The sequence below is a fragment of the Myotis brandtii genome, unplaced genomic scaffold (assembly GCF_000412655.1).
Source record: "Myotis brandtii unplaced genomic scaffold, ASM41265v1 scaffold1161, whole genome shotgun sequence".
Taxonomy (NCBI): Eukaryota; Metazoa; Chordata; class Mammalia; order Chiroptera; family Vespertilionidae; genus Myotis; species Myotis brandtii.
In genome coordinates this window covers 213,706-225,393 of record NW_005354015.1, presented here as the reverse complement: position 1 = coordinate 225,393, position 11,688 = coordinate 213,706, and the positions used below count along the sequence as shown (strand labels likewise).

Below are 11,688 nucleotides of genomic sequence, written 5' to 3'. Positions count from 1 at the left end.
ATATATAATATATATGAAAAACTTAACATTACAGATGTAGCAAGCATTAAAAATATGAGCACGTTATTAACAACTTTGACTATACAATTTAAACCTTAGATGGAATGAACAGAAATTTTATCTACCATAATGAAATAGAGAATTTAGATGCCCTATAACCCTTAAAGGAACAGAAACAACAGCTTTAGAACTTTCCACAAAGCAAACTCCAGACCTAAACGGTTTTTCTTGGTACAGCTCCCTTTATGAAACAAGTCACTCTATTCTGAGGCAAAACACTGCCAAGTTTAGAAAAAAGTTTATATGGCTGGCATAAACCTGAATAGGACAGGAAAATTACAAACACAGATCCAAATCACCAAAAAAATGATACAATAATAAGTATCCTTTCCACGTAATTTATTTACCAATGCATATTTAATGTAATATTAGAAGTGTTCATTGATATAATTCACCACTCTATCAGACAAATAAGAAAAGCATATTATTCACTCATTCATTCCATGTACCTATCACAAGCCAGGCATCCCTAGGTGTTTGAAATACATCAACAAACAGATGTCCAAGTAGATGCTAGAAAGAAATAATCACTTGTAAAAAGCTACAGCTGCTCATGAGAAAAAAGAAAAAAGAAAAGCTCTTAAACTAAGGAAAGAAGGGAGCTTCCTTGACCTAATAAATACTGTTTTAAAAAAGCTTCTAGGCCCTGGCTGGGTAGCTCAATTAGTTAAAGCTTTGTCAGATACACCAAGGTTTCAGGTTCCATCCCTGGTCAGGGCACATATAAGAAACAACCAATGAATGCATAAATACAAGGAACAACAAATCGATGTTTCTCTCTCTCTCAAAATCAATAAAAAATTTTTGAAAAAATAAAATTTAAGCCACAAGGTACCTAAAAAACAATGGGTATGTGTACGAACTCCACCTACAAGATATTTAGAAATCTCTAAATTAGGATGTAGTTGCATCAATATGGAAAAAAGATGTGCATGAAAATACTTCAGAAAGTTAATGGGTATGTGTACGAACTCCACCTACAAGATATTTAAAAATCTCTAAATTAGAATGTGTAGTTGCATCAGTATGGAAAAAAGATGTGCATGAAAATACTTCAGAGCGTGAGTACATTAAAAAAATAATTACTAAAATTGGGAAATGTATTTTTGGGGAAATGCATATAAACAGTAGAATCCATAAAGAAAATCTTGGAGAAGAGGATGCAATTTAGGAGCACACAGGTTTCTGAGGTTTTATAATCTTTTCTTGGCCTGATTTGTGGATTTGCTTTATTGCTGTCCTTTTAACTGTGTCTATGTATTTTCATACATTTTTTGGCACATATGTCCTATAGAAAGATAAATCAAAGGAACCAAATAAGATGGTAAAAATCAATGCAAACTGTTAGTAATCACAATAACTATTAATGGACTAACTCTCAAGTTAAGTAACAATGCCCAACTGAATTTTTAAATCTAGTTATAGGCTATTTACATACGAGTCAACTAAAATTAATAAAATAAAAACAGACAAGTGCACCAAAAGTTTGAGTATAAAAAGCATTAAAGACAAATGCTGCCAAAAACATGTGCCTGTATTAATAGTAAACCAAACTAACCACAAAGAAAATTGACCACAAAAGCAAAAGAAAGGTAATTCATCCTCAAGGTCTCTAATTCCTGAGCCTCCATAATATCCCGAACTCACTCGGCCTGGCTTTTCTGTCTCCACCCCAAGGTGTCAGGTGTTTGCTTTTTGTTTGTTTTTTGACCAGTCATCAGCGCCTAAATATGTCGCTAAATATGGTTCTAAATTTCAGTCCTCGCGTCTCCACAGGGACTAAAACACACTACTGGTCGGGCCACCTGGCGTCCCAGCCCCAGGTCCAGGTCCCCCATAACTCCTTGCCTTGCAGGCCTCTGGTGTTCTCAGAGAAGCCGAGAGTAAAGGGTTAAACGAGGAAAGCCGGGCTTACCCTACTGAGGGTAAAGTCGGGGGGGAGCAGAGGTCACGGAAGCTGCCGCCCGAGGGCCGAGAAATTCAAACGGAAGGTCCAGTCTGCCGCAGGGAGGCGGAAGGTCACCAACAACTGAAGGAAATCGCAGGGGAGCTCTCTACAGCCTATGTGTAAAGCGACTATCGCCTCCGGAGAATAATGGCTTCCGTTTCACTTCCGCCTTCTAAATCACGCGTGACTCATTGGCTGCTCTAACCCGGAAGCACAGAGCGGAAAGGATTCTGGGAAATGTAGTTCTGAGTTTAGGCGGGCATGCTGGTCAAGATGCCCAGGTGGATTCTGATGGTTGAGCACCTGTCCCCAACTGCTAATTGTTTGAGAGCCTTGGGACTCACTTTTCAAGCTTCTTATAATTATTCTCTCTACTCGAAACGACTCTCAACGCTTTAAATACAATTTATACACTTAAGACTCAAATGTCCACCTGCAGCCCTACACCTCTAACCTGAATTCCAAACTGAAAGAGACATTCTCTACTTGGATATTTTATAAACACTTTAAAATGTCACAAATAAAACTCCAGATTCCACCTTCTCAAACTCAGATAACAGCAACCTTATCTTTCCACTTGTAAACTTTGGCAACACCCTCAACCCTTTTGTTTGTCCCATTGATCCACCAGAATGGTTAGTTTTACCTTGACCAGTAACCCAGAACCTGATCACTTTGCCAGAAATGTTTTCCATGCCCCTGTGTCAACTCAAGAGAGGTCATGGCAGGACTCAGAAAAGTCAGGGTTAGCACTTCATGGTCCTCTTTTATGATACCTGAGCCAGAAAATTAGGAGGCATAGCTTCCAGGTAAAGACGTTTATCTAGGTGGTGTGAGCATTAATGGAGCACAAAGAAATATCCACCTCCTAACAAAAGTTCTAGCCCTAACTCTCCCAAGAGACTGACATCTCCACTAAATTGCCTACCACCTGTTTCTCCTTTGTATAAAAGGGCCACATCCTAAAGTTGTTGCAAGACTCAAAAGAGAAATGCAAGTAACTGGTTACATCTCGTCAGGGATAAGAAGTTGGCAGTTTAAGCCCAACTTGAGAGGTGAGTAAAGGTGGAAAGACTCCAGGGCAGGAGTGTCAGAGACAGCAGGAGCAGTGCTCAGCACTACTGGTCTGACTGGCTTTGAGTCCATGTAATTCTCCCATTCAACTACACCAAGCACAGGGAAGATTCCTTCTCGAACCCTGCCTTCTGGGGAAAGGGAAATCTTTGTGTATTGTTGGTGGGATTGCAAATTGACTTGGCCACTATGAAAAACAGTATGGATGTTCTCAAAAAATTCAAAATAGAATTACCTTAGTGACCCAGTAATTCCACTTCTGTGTATTTATCTTTAAAAAATTCAAAACACTAATTTGAAAAGATATATGCACCTCTATATTTACCACAGTGTTATTTAAAACAAATGGCAAGATATGGAAGCAACCTAAGTGCCCATTAATAGATGATTGGATAAAGATGTGGTACATGCCCTGGCTGGTTTGGCTCAGTGGATAGAGCGTCAGCCTGCAGACTGAAAGGTCCCAGGTTCGATTCTGATCAAGGGCATGTACCTTAGTTTCAGGCACATACCCAGTGGGGAGTGTGCAGGAGGCAACTGATCGATGTTTCTCTCTCATCAATGTTTCTATCTCTCTATCTCTCTCCCTTCCTCTCTGTAAAAAATGAATAAAATATATTTTTTTTAAAAAAGATGTGGTACATACTATATACAACAGCCATAAAAAAGAATGACATAGCCCTAACTAGTTTGGCTCAGTGGATAGAGCGTCAGCCGGCCTGTGGACTGAAGGGTCCCAGGTTTGATTCCGGTCAAGGGCATGTACCTTGGTTTCGGGCACATCCCCAGTAGGAGGTGTGCAGGAAGCAGCTGATTGATGTTTCTCTCTCATCAATGTTTCCATCTCTCTATCCCTCTCCCTTCCTCTCTGTAAAAAATCAATAAAGTATATTTTTTAAAAAGAATGACATATTACATTTATGACAACATAAATAGATGGACCTAGAGGATATTATGCTAAATGAAATAAGTCAGACAAAGAAAGACAAATACCATATAATTTCACTTATATATGGAATCTAAAGAGCAAAATGAATGAACAAAACAGAAACAGACTCATAGATACAGAGAACAAACTGATGGCTCCCAGAAGGGAGTGGGTTGGAGGTCTGGGTGAAAAAGATGAAGAGGTTAAGAAGTTCAAATTGGCAGTTTCAAAATAGTCATCAGGATCTAAAGTACAGCATAGGAAATATAGTCAATAATATTTTAATATCTATGTGGTGACAGGTGACTACTAGAATTATCAGGGAAATCATTTAGTAAATTATATAAATGTCTAATTATGATAGACAATTAGACAGACATGAGCAAAGCAATGAAGATGGGCCAGCTACTGAAGGTCACCAGGGCAGAAAGCCTCAGTTGCTTATTATAGAGTGGGACCTCAGCCCCCTAGCATATCTCTGGTCATTCAACTGGGACCCCCAACCCCCACTTTTCATATTGCTGGTCATTCCATTTCCAGAGGTTCTCAACCTGTGGGTCACGACCCCTTTGGGGGTCTAATGACCCTTTCACAGGGGTCGCCTAAGACCATCGGGAAACACATATATAATTACATATTGTTTTTGTGATTAATCACTATGCTTTAATTATGTTCAATTTATAGCAATGAAACTGGGTGTCACCACAACATGAGGAACTGTATTAAAGGGCCGCGGCATTAGGAAGGTTGAGAACCACTGGTTTAGACCCTCTGACCTTTCCTCCTTAGAGATCACTTCTAAGCCTCAGATGTATCTCAGCTCCAGGCTCAGCAAAGCAGCAAAACCTGACAAGTGATGCCAAGGTTGACCTCAGGACAAGCTGCATTGAATAATGACCTGGCACTGACCAATCAATCAGTGGAGACCCCAACCCTGAAAGGGCACACCTGGAAAGCTGCTGAATAGTCTATTGAGAACTGCCCCTGGGACCTCCCCTAAAATCTCCACCCTTAAAACCCTTAGATCAGTGGTTCTCGACCTGTGGGTCACAACCCCTTTGGGAATCTTTTTAAAATCCTGATTTCTGGGCCTCATCCTCTGGAAATTCTGTTTCTTTGTTATGGGGTGGGGCCACAACATTAGTGACAAAGAAACAGAATTTCCGGAGGATGATTCCCAGGTGATTCTAATGTGCAGCCAAGGTTGAGAACCACTGCACTAGATAAATAGGCTGTGCTGCTACTCCAGGTGGTGTGCCTGCCTATACAACCTACGGGCACCTGCTCTTGAGAACTATTAAAAGTCTTGTTTTCACTGTATTTCTGTCTCCAGTCCATTATTTTAATTCAGACAGGTGAGCGTTTCTCACACAGATGTTGGATATGTTCCGTTTGCTACTAGCAGCCGTGGGCAAACTACGGCCCGCGGGCCGGATCCGGCCCGTTTGAAATGAATAAAACTAAAAAAAAAAAAAAAGACCGTACCCTCTTATGTAATGATGTTTACTTTGAATTTATATTAGTTCACACAAACACTCCATCCATGCTTTTGTTCCGGCCCTCCGGTCCAGTTTAAGAACCCATTGTGGCCCTCGAGTCAAAAAGTTTGCCCACCCCTGTCTCATATTCTTCCCTGCCCTGTTGCCCAGGAAGAGTAATCTTATCGTCTACATCAAGAGATTTCTTTGCCCTCTGGCTTCCTGTTGGGTTGTGTCAATGGGGTAGGATTAGCAAGAGGGAAGAAGGGTGAGTTTTTAGATATTTATTCCCTTGTGTCCCTCCCTGCAGGCCACTGAGGGCGGGCTGCATCATCAGACCAAATTCTCTACTCCTGTAATGCAAATTTCTCTTAATAACCATCAATTACCGCACAATGCCTTGTAATTTCCCCAAACCCTGCCTATACTTTTGTAAATATGGCCTTATTACACTCTTCTCAAGTTATTCTAAATTCAGTGCGTCATCTGAAGCCTATTGGGACTTGATGGATATAGTAAAGGGTAGCAAGATTGGCACCAGAAAAGAAACTCTCAAAATAGGAGTCGAGGACCGGGTTGGTTACACTTTGAAAAGCTCTAGGTGACCTCGTTGTGAGGGGAAAATGGGGCTTGGGTAACACGTGGCAGAAAGTGTCATCACAATTACTCAAGTTATCATCAATGTCAGTCTTGTATGAGATGCAGGTGAAAGCACTTGGAAAGCAAGTGATGCAGTCCCACTCATTGCTGTGGCAATAAGAGTGTTGTAACATTTGTAGAATCCCTCGCTTAAGACAGCCAGAGGGAGACACACACATAGGAAAAGGAAAATATTAAAAGTTGTGAATCACACCTCCAATAAAAGAAAAGAACAACTGCAATGATTTTCTCTGAGTATAATAGTTGTTAAGGAACAAAATTCAACCGAGCAAATTTGTGATAGACTCACCTTTCTCTGGAATATGATTACTAAACCCACCCATCCCTGGAATGGCGATGACTCACTGACCTTTCCAGTGGAATGAGATTACTAAACCCACCCATCCCAGGAATGGCGATGACTTACTGTAAATGTGATATGGCCCCACCCCAGAAGGAACACCTGGTATGGACATATACATTGACTAACCAACCAGCTCTCGCCAAGTACCCCAAGCCCTCGTGCCTTCCTTATTCTCCTTAAAAAGAGTTCTAATCGCTGCATGGGCTGCTGCTCTCCCTTTGGGAGACAGCCCGGCGGGTCTTTCCTCTGATAAAGCTTGTGTCACCTGATTTCTGGCCTCCGACTGATCTTTCAATTTGAAGATCCAATTGGCTCTAATAAGCTATTTGTGAATTGGACAGCATCCCATGTAGCAACCAGAAGGGTGCTCCAAGGGGTTATACAAAATGGAAGGTTTTTACCAGAAGAAGAGTGGGCAAGAGGGCTACTAACAAAAGAAAAGAATGGATTGTTTTTAGACCAGGACATCTACTACTAGGGGGAAGGGAAGGGCAACCATTTTCATCATATGGATTTCCTGCTATTTCTATTGGGGTTAGGGAGGGCCCATGTGACAGGTGATATCAGGGTGTTGACCAGAAAATTCCAGATTTTTTTATTAAATATCTGGGAGAGGTTGAAGCAGCAATTAGGTCAGGTATTAAATCTAGGTTTGGTAGCATTAGCTTTAGCACAAGTGACTCCATTTTGGGCTAGTGTTTTTCTTTCACATCACCATTCTATTAGCTACCACCTCCATCTTATCACATAGCCGTGTAGTTACCATTTATTTTTTTCATGATGAGAACATTTGAGATCTACTCTTTTAGCAATATTCAAATACAAGATGTAGCATTATTAGTATAATCACATTGCTATACATTACAACCCCAAAGTTGTTAATCTGATAACTGTAAGTTTGTGCTTTTTTTCAGTTGAGCTCACTCTTCCACCTCATTTTGTGGTATTTCCTTTCTTTCTTCCTTCCTTCCTTCCTTCCTTTTTCTTTTTCTTTTTTTTTTTTTTTTTTGGTCAAAGGCAAACAACAAAAACTGAGCAAGTAAGGAGATTGATTTTATTCAGGCTATTGCAATAGGGAAAACTACCCACATTTGAAAATCAGAGTGTCTCCGCAGGGTGGTTTTGTTTTAAAATTTTATAGGGAAAAATAGGCGAGTTATAGGTGGAAGGATTGCACATTTGGGATTATTGCTGTAATCAGGGGAGTCTGTTAGCTGAACAAGAAATGTTTACCTCTGTGTCTAGATGGTTTGTTGAAAAGGGGACAAATATTTCACCTACTCATTTATGAGACAAAATAATGGGAATTTGGAGGGGTTGTGTCTGGCCTTGTTATAGGTAAACAAGCTGGTCATCAGTGAGTCTTATCCATGTCACCTGGGAAAGGGAGGTTCTTTGTGGTAGTAAGTCATTCCTGAAACATGGTTTTCCAACAGCACAGGTAAAGTTCAATATTGTTACTCTGGTTTATTTGAAACACAGATATAAATGCATACTTTACTGTAAGACACCTTACCTGTCTTCAATTAAAACATTTTATTTTATTTTTTGAGCAGTGGCTCTCAACGGAGAACATTTTGCAGTGCTGGAGATTATTTTGTGGTGTCACAACTGGGTTTTAGTAGGGTACTACTGGCATCTAATGGTGGAATCTGGAAATGCAGCTAAACATCTCAAAGGCACAGGAGAACCTCCCACAGAATAAAATGGTCATAAATCCGTACCTATCAATAATCACTTTCATGTTTCAATCAAAATACATAAGGTAGCACTGGCCAGCATGGCTAAGTGGTTAGAGCATTGGCCTGTGCACTGGAGGGTTCAGGTTCGATTTCAGTCAATGGCATGTACCTTGGTTGCAGCCTTGATCCCTGGCCCTAGTTGGGGTGTGTGTGGGAGGCAATCAATTGATGTGTCTCTCTCACATCAATGCTTCTCTCTCTCTCTCTTTTTCTCCCTCCCTTCCTCTCTCTCTCATCAATAAAAAACATCCTCAGGTGAGGGTTAAACAAACAAACAAAAAAGAATACTGTATTATTAAACTAAGGAATACCATAACCAAGAAAGAGAATACTGCAAAGAAAGAAAGAAAGAAAGAAAGAGAGACCCATATATATGCTCTCTACAAGAGACCCACTTCAGAATGAAAGATATACGCAGACTAAAAAGTAAAGGGATGGAAAAAGATATTTCATGCAAATAGAAAAAAAGCTGGGGTAGCAATAGTTATACCTGACAAAACAGACTAAAACAAAGGCTATAGTAAGAGACAAAGGACACTACACACTGATAAAAGGAGCAATCCAACAAAAGGACATAACTTTGGTAAACATTTATGTGCCTACATAGGAGCACCTAAATATGTAAAGCAAATCTTGATGGACGTAAAAGTAATAGAGTCACAGCAGGGGATTTTAACACTCCATTGACATCACTGGGTAGATCTTCTAGACAGAAAGTCAACAAGAAAACAGTGGCCTTAAATGACACACTAAGTCAAATCAATTCAATTGATATCCTCAGAGTATTGCACACCAAAGCAGCAGAATGGGGATTCTTTTCTAGTGTACATGGAACATTTTCTAGGACAGACCACATATTAGGACACAATACAAGTCTCAGTAAGTTTAAGAATATTGAAATCATAGCAAGCATCTTCTCTGACCATAATGCTATGAAACTAGAAATCAACCACAAGAAATAAAAACTAAAAAAACACACCAAATCATAGAGGCTAAATACCATATTACTAAACAATGAATGGGTTAATAATGAGATCAAGGAATAAATCAAAAGGTACCTTGTATCAAATGAAAATGAGAACATAACAACCCCAAATCTATGGGACACAGTGAAAGCAGTCATAAGGGAAATTCATAGCATTACAGGCCTACTTCGGGAAACAAGAGAAAACTCACCCATTCTAACTTTACACTTAAAGGAACTTAGAAACAACAACAAAATAAAGCCTAAAGTGAGTAGAAGGAAGGAAATAATAAAGATCAGAGCAGAAATAAACAAAATGGAGTCTAAAAAGCAACATAAAAGATCAATGAAACCAAGAGCTGGTTCTTTGAAAAGATAAACAAGATTGACAAACCTTTAACCAGACTCATCAGAAAAAAAATAAATAAGATCAGAAACAAAGAGGAGATGTAACTATAGGCCAACAAATTGGAAAATCTGGAAGAAACGGATTAATTCCTAGAAGATACAAGCTTCCAAAATTGAGTCAGGAAATTGGATTATACAGATTACAACTAGTGAAACTGAAGCAGTAATTAAAAACTCCCAACAAACAAAAGTCCTGGACCAGATGAATTCACAGATGACTTTTACCAAACATTCAAACTAATACCTATCCTTCTCAAACTATTCCAAAAAACTCAAGAGGAGGGAAAATTCCCATGCTCATTTTATGAGGCCAGAATTATCCTAGTTTCTAAACCAAATAAAGATACTACAAAGAAAGAAAATTATAGGCCAATATTTCTGATGAACGTAGATGTTAATATCTTTAACAAAATTTTAGCAAGTTGGATCCAGCAATATATAAAAAAGATCATATACCATGATCAGGTGAGATATATTACAGGGATCCAAATTAGTACAATATCCACAAATCAATAAGCATGATACACCACATAAACAAAATGAAGGATAAAACCCACATGATCATATCAATTGATGCAGAAAATGCATTTAATAAAATCCAGCACCCATTTATGATAAAAAACTCCCAGCAAAGTGGGAATAATGAGAACATACCTCGCCCTAACTGGTTTGGCTCAGTGGATAGAGCATCGGCCTGCGGACTGAAGGGGCCCAGGATTGATTCCTGTCAAGGGCATGTACCTTGGTTGCGGGCACATCCCCAGTAGGGGACGTGCAGGAGGCAGCTGATCAATGTTTCTCTCTCATCGATGTTTCTAACTCTCTATCCCTCTCCCTTCCTCTCTGTAAAAAAAATCAATAAAATATATTTTTAAAAATTGAGGTATATTTATTATACCTCAAAATAATAAAGCCATATATGACAAACACACTGCCAACATCATATTCAGCGGGTAAAAACTAAGTGTTTCACTTAAGATCAGGAACAACACAGGGATGTCTGCTTTAACCATGCATATTCAGTCCTAGCCACAGTGATCAGAAAAGTACTGGCCAAAGAACATATAGGCATAACCCACAGACACAGATAACAGTGTGGTGATTGTCAGAGGAAAGGGGGCGGGGGCAGGGCCTGGGTGGAGGTAGGCAAAGGGGATGAATTGGGGACATATGTAATAGTGTCAACAATAAATAAAAAAAGTTAAACGGCTCCAAATGTTGGGGAGGCAGAGGGCGGTAAAATCGCTTCTCACCTTTCCATTGGGAAAGAACCAGGCTTTAAAGGTTGGGCAAAAATGTCTGAAAAAACTAAATTTATTTTGAGGTGCAGAAAAAAAGCAGGCTCAAACAACTTTAAAATGCAACTTGATTTACCCCTTGGAATTATTGATCATTACTCATTTGTTTGTTACCTATTATTTAAATCACTACAGCTGAACTTGGATTTTTATATGAATTTTGTCAAATTTTAGTTATAAAAATTCAGGGAAGGAAGAACCTCAGATATTAGTTGAGAAACAGAATAAGGTAGGAAGCAAACTTTTCATAATGGGCCATATAGTAAACATCTTAGGCTAGGTGGGACTAAAGAAAAACTCATTTCTCACTGTGTCTCCTTTAAAGAAGAAGAAGAAGAAGAAGAAGAAAGAGGAAGAGGAGGAGGAGGAGAGGAAGGGAGAGAGGAGGAGGAGGAGGAGGAGAAGGAGGAGGAGGAGAAGGAGGAGGAGGAGAAGGAGGAGGGGGAGGAGAGAAACATCAATTTGTTATTCCACTTATTTATGCATTCATTGGTTGATTCCTGTATGTGCCCTGACCAGGGACCGAATGGCAACCTTGGCATATTGGGATAATACCCTAACCAACTGAGCAACCTGGTCTAGGTCAGTACTTCACTTCTGATACCCTAGCCACAGATGTGTGTGTGTGTGTGTAGGGGGATTCCCACCACACCAAACAACTATCAGATTTTCTGGATATCAGCTGGGGGTCCTACAATTTAACTCAGTCTGACACTACCTACCCAGAGATAGCATCTCTGACAGGTTATGGGCTTAGTCCCAAAAGACTGCTCTTCCCCCCCCTT

The 11,688-nt window shown here is 39.8% G+C and overlaps 1 protein-coding gene across 1 annotated transcript in view; it reads right to left on the bottom strand.

The window, feature by feature from the left end:
• ZNF317 (zinc finger protein 317) overlaps positions 1 to 2,170 on the bottom strand; it is a 12,773-nt gene extending 10,603 nt beyond the window's left edge. Inside the window, exon 1 of the mRNA XM_005858207.2 lies at positions 1,976 to 2,170. The gene's annotated coding sequence lies outside the window, so the exon portion shown is untranslated. The remainder of the gene's footprint in view (positions 1 to 1,975) is intronic.
• Between the last annotated feature and the right edge of the window lie 9,518 nt (positions 2,171 to 11,688).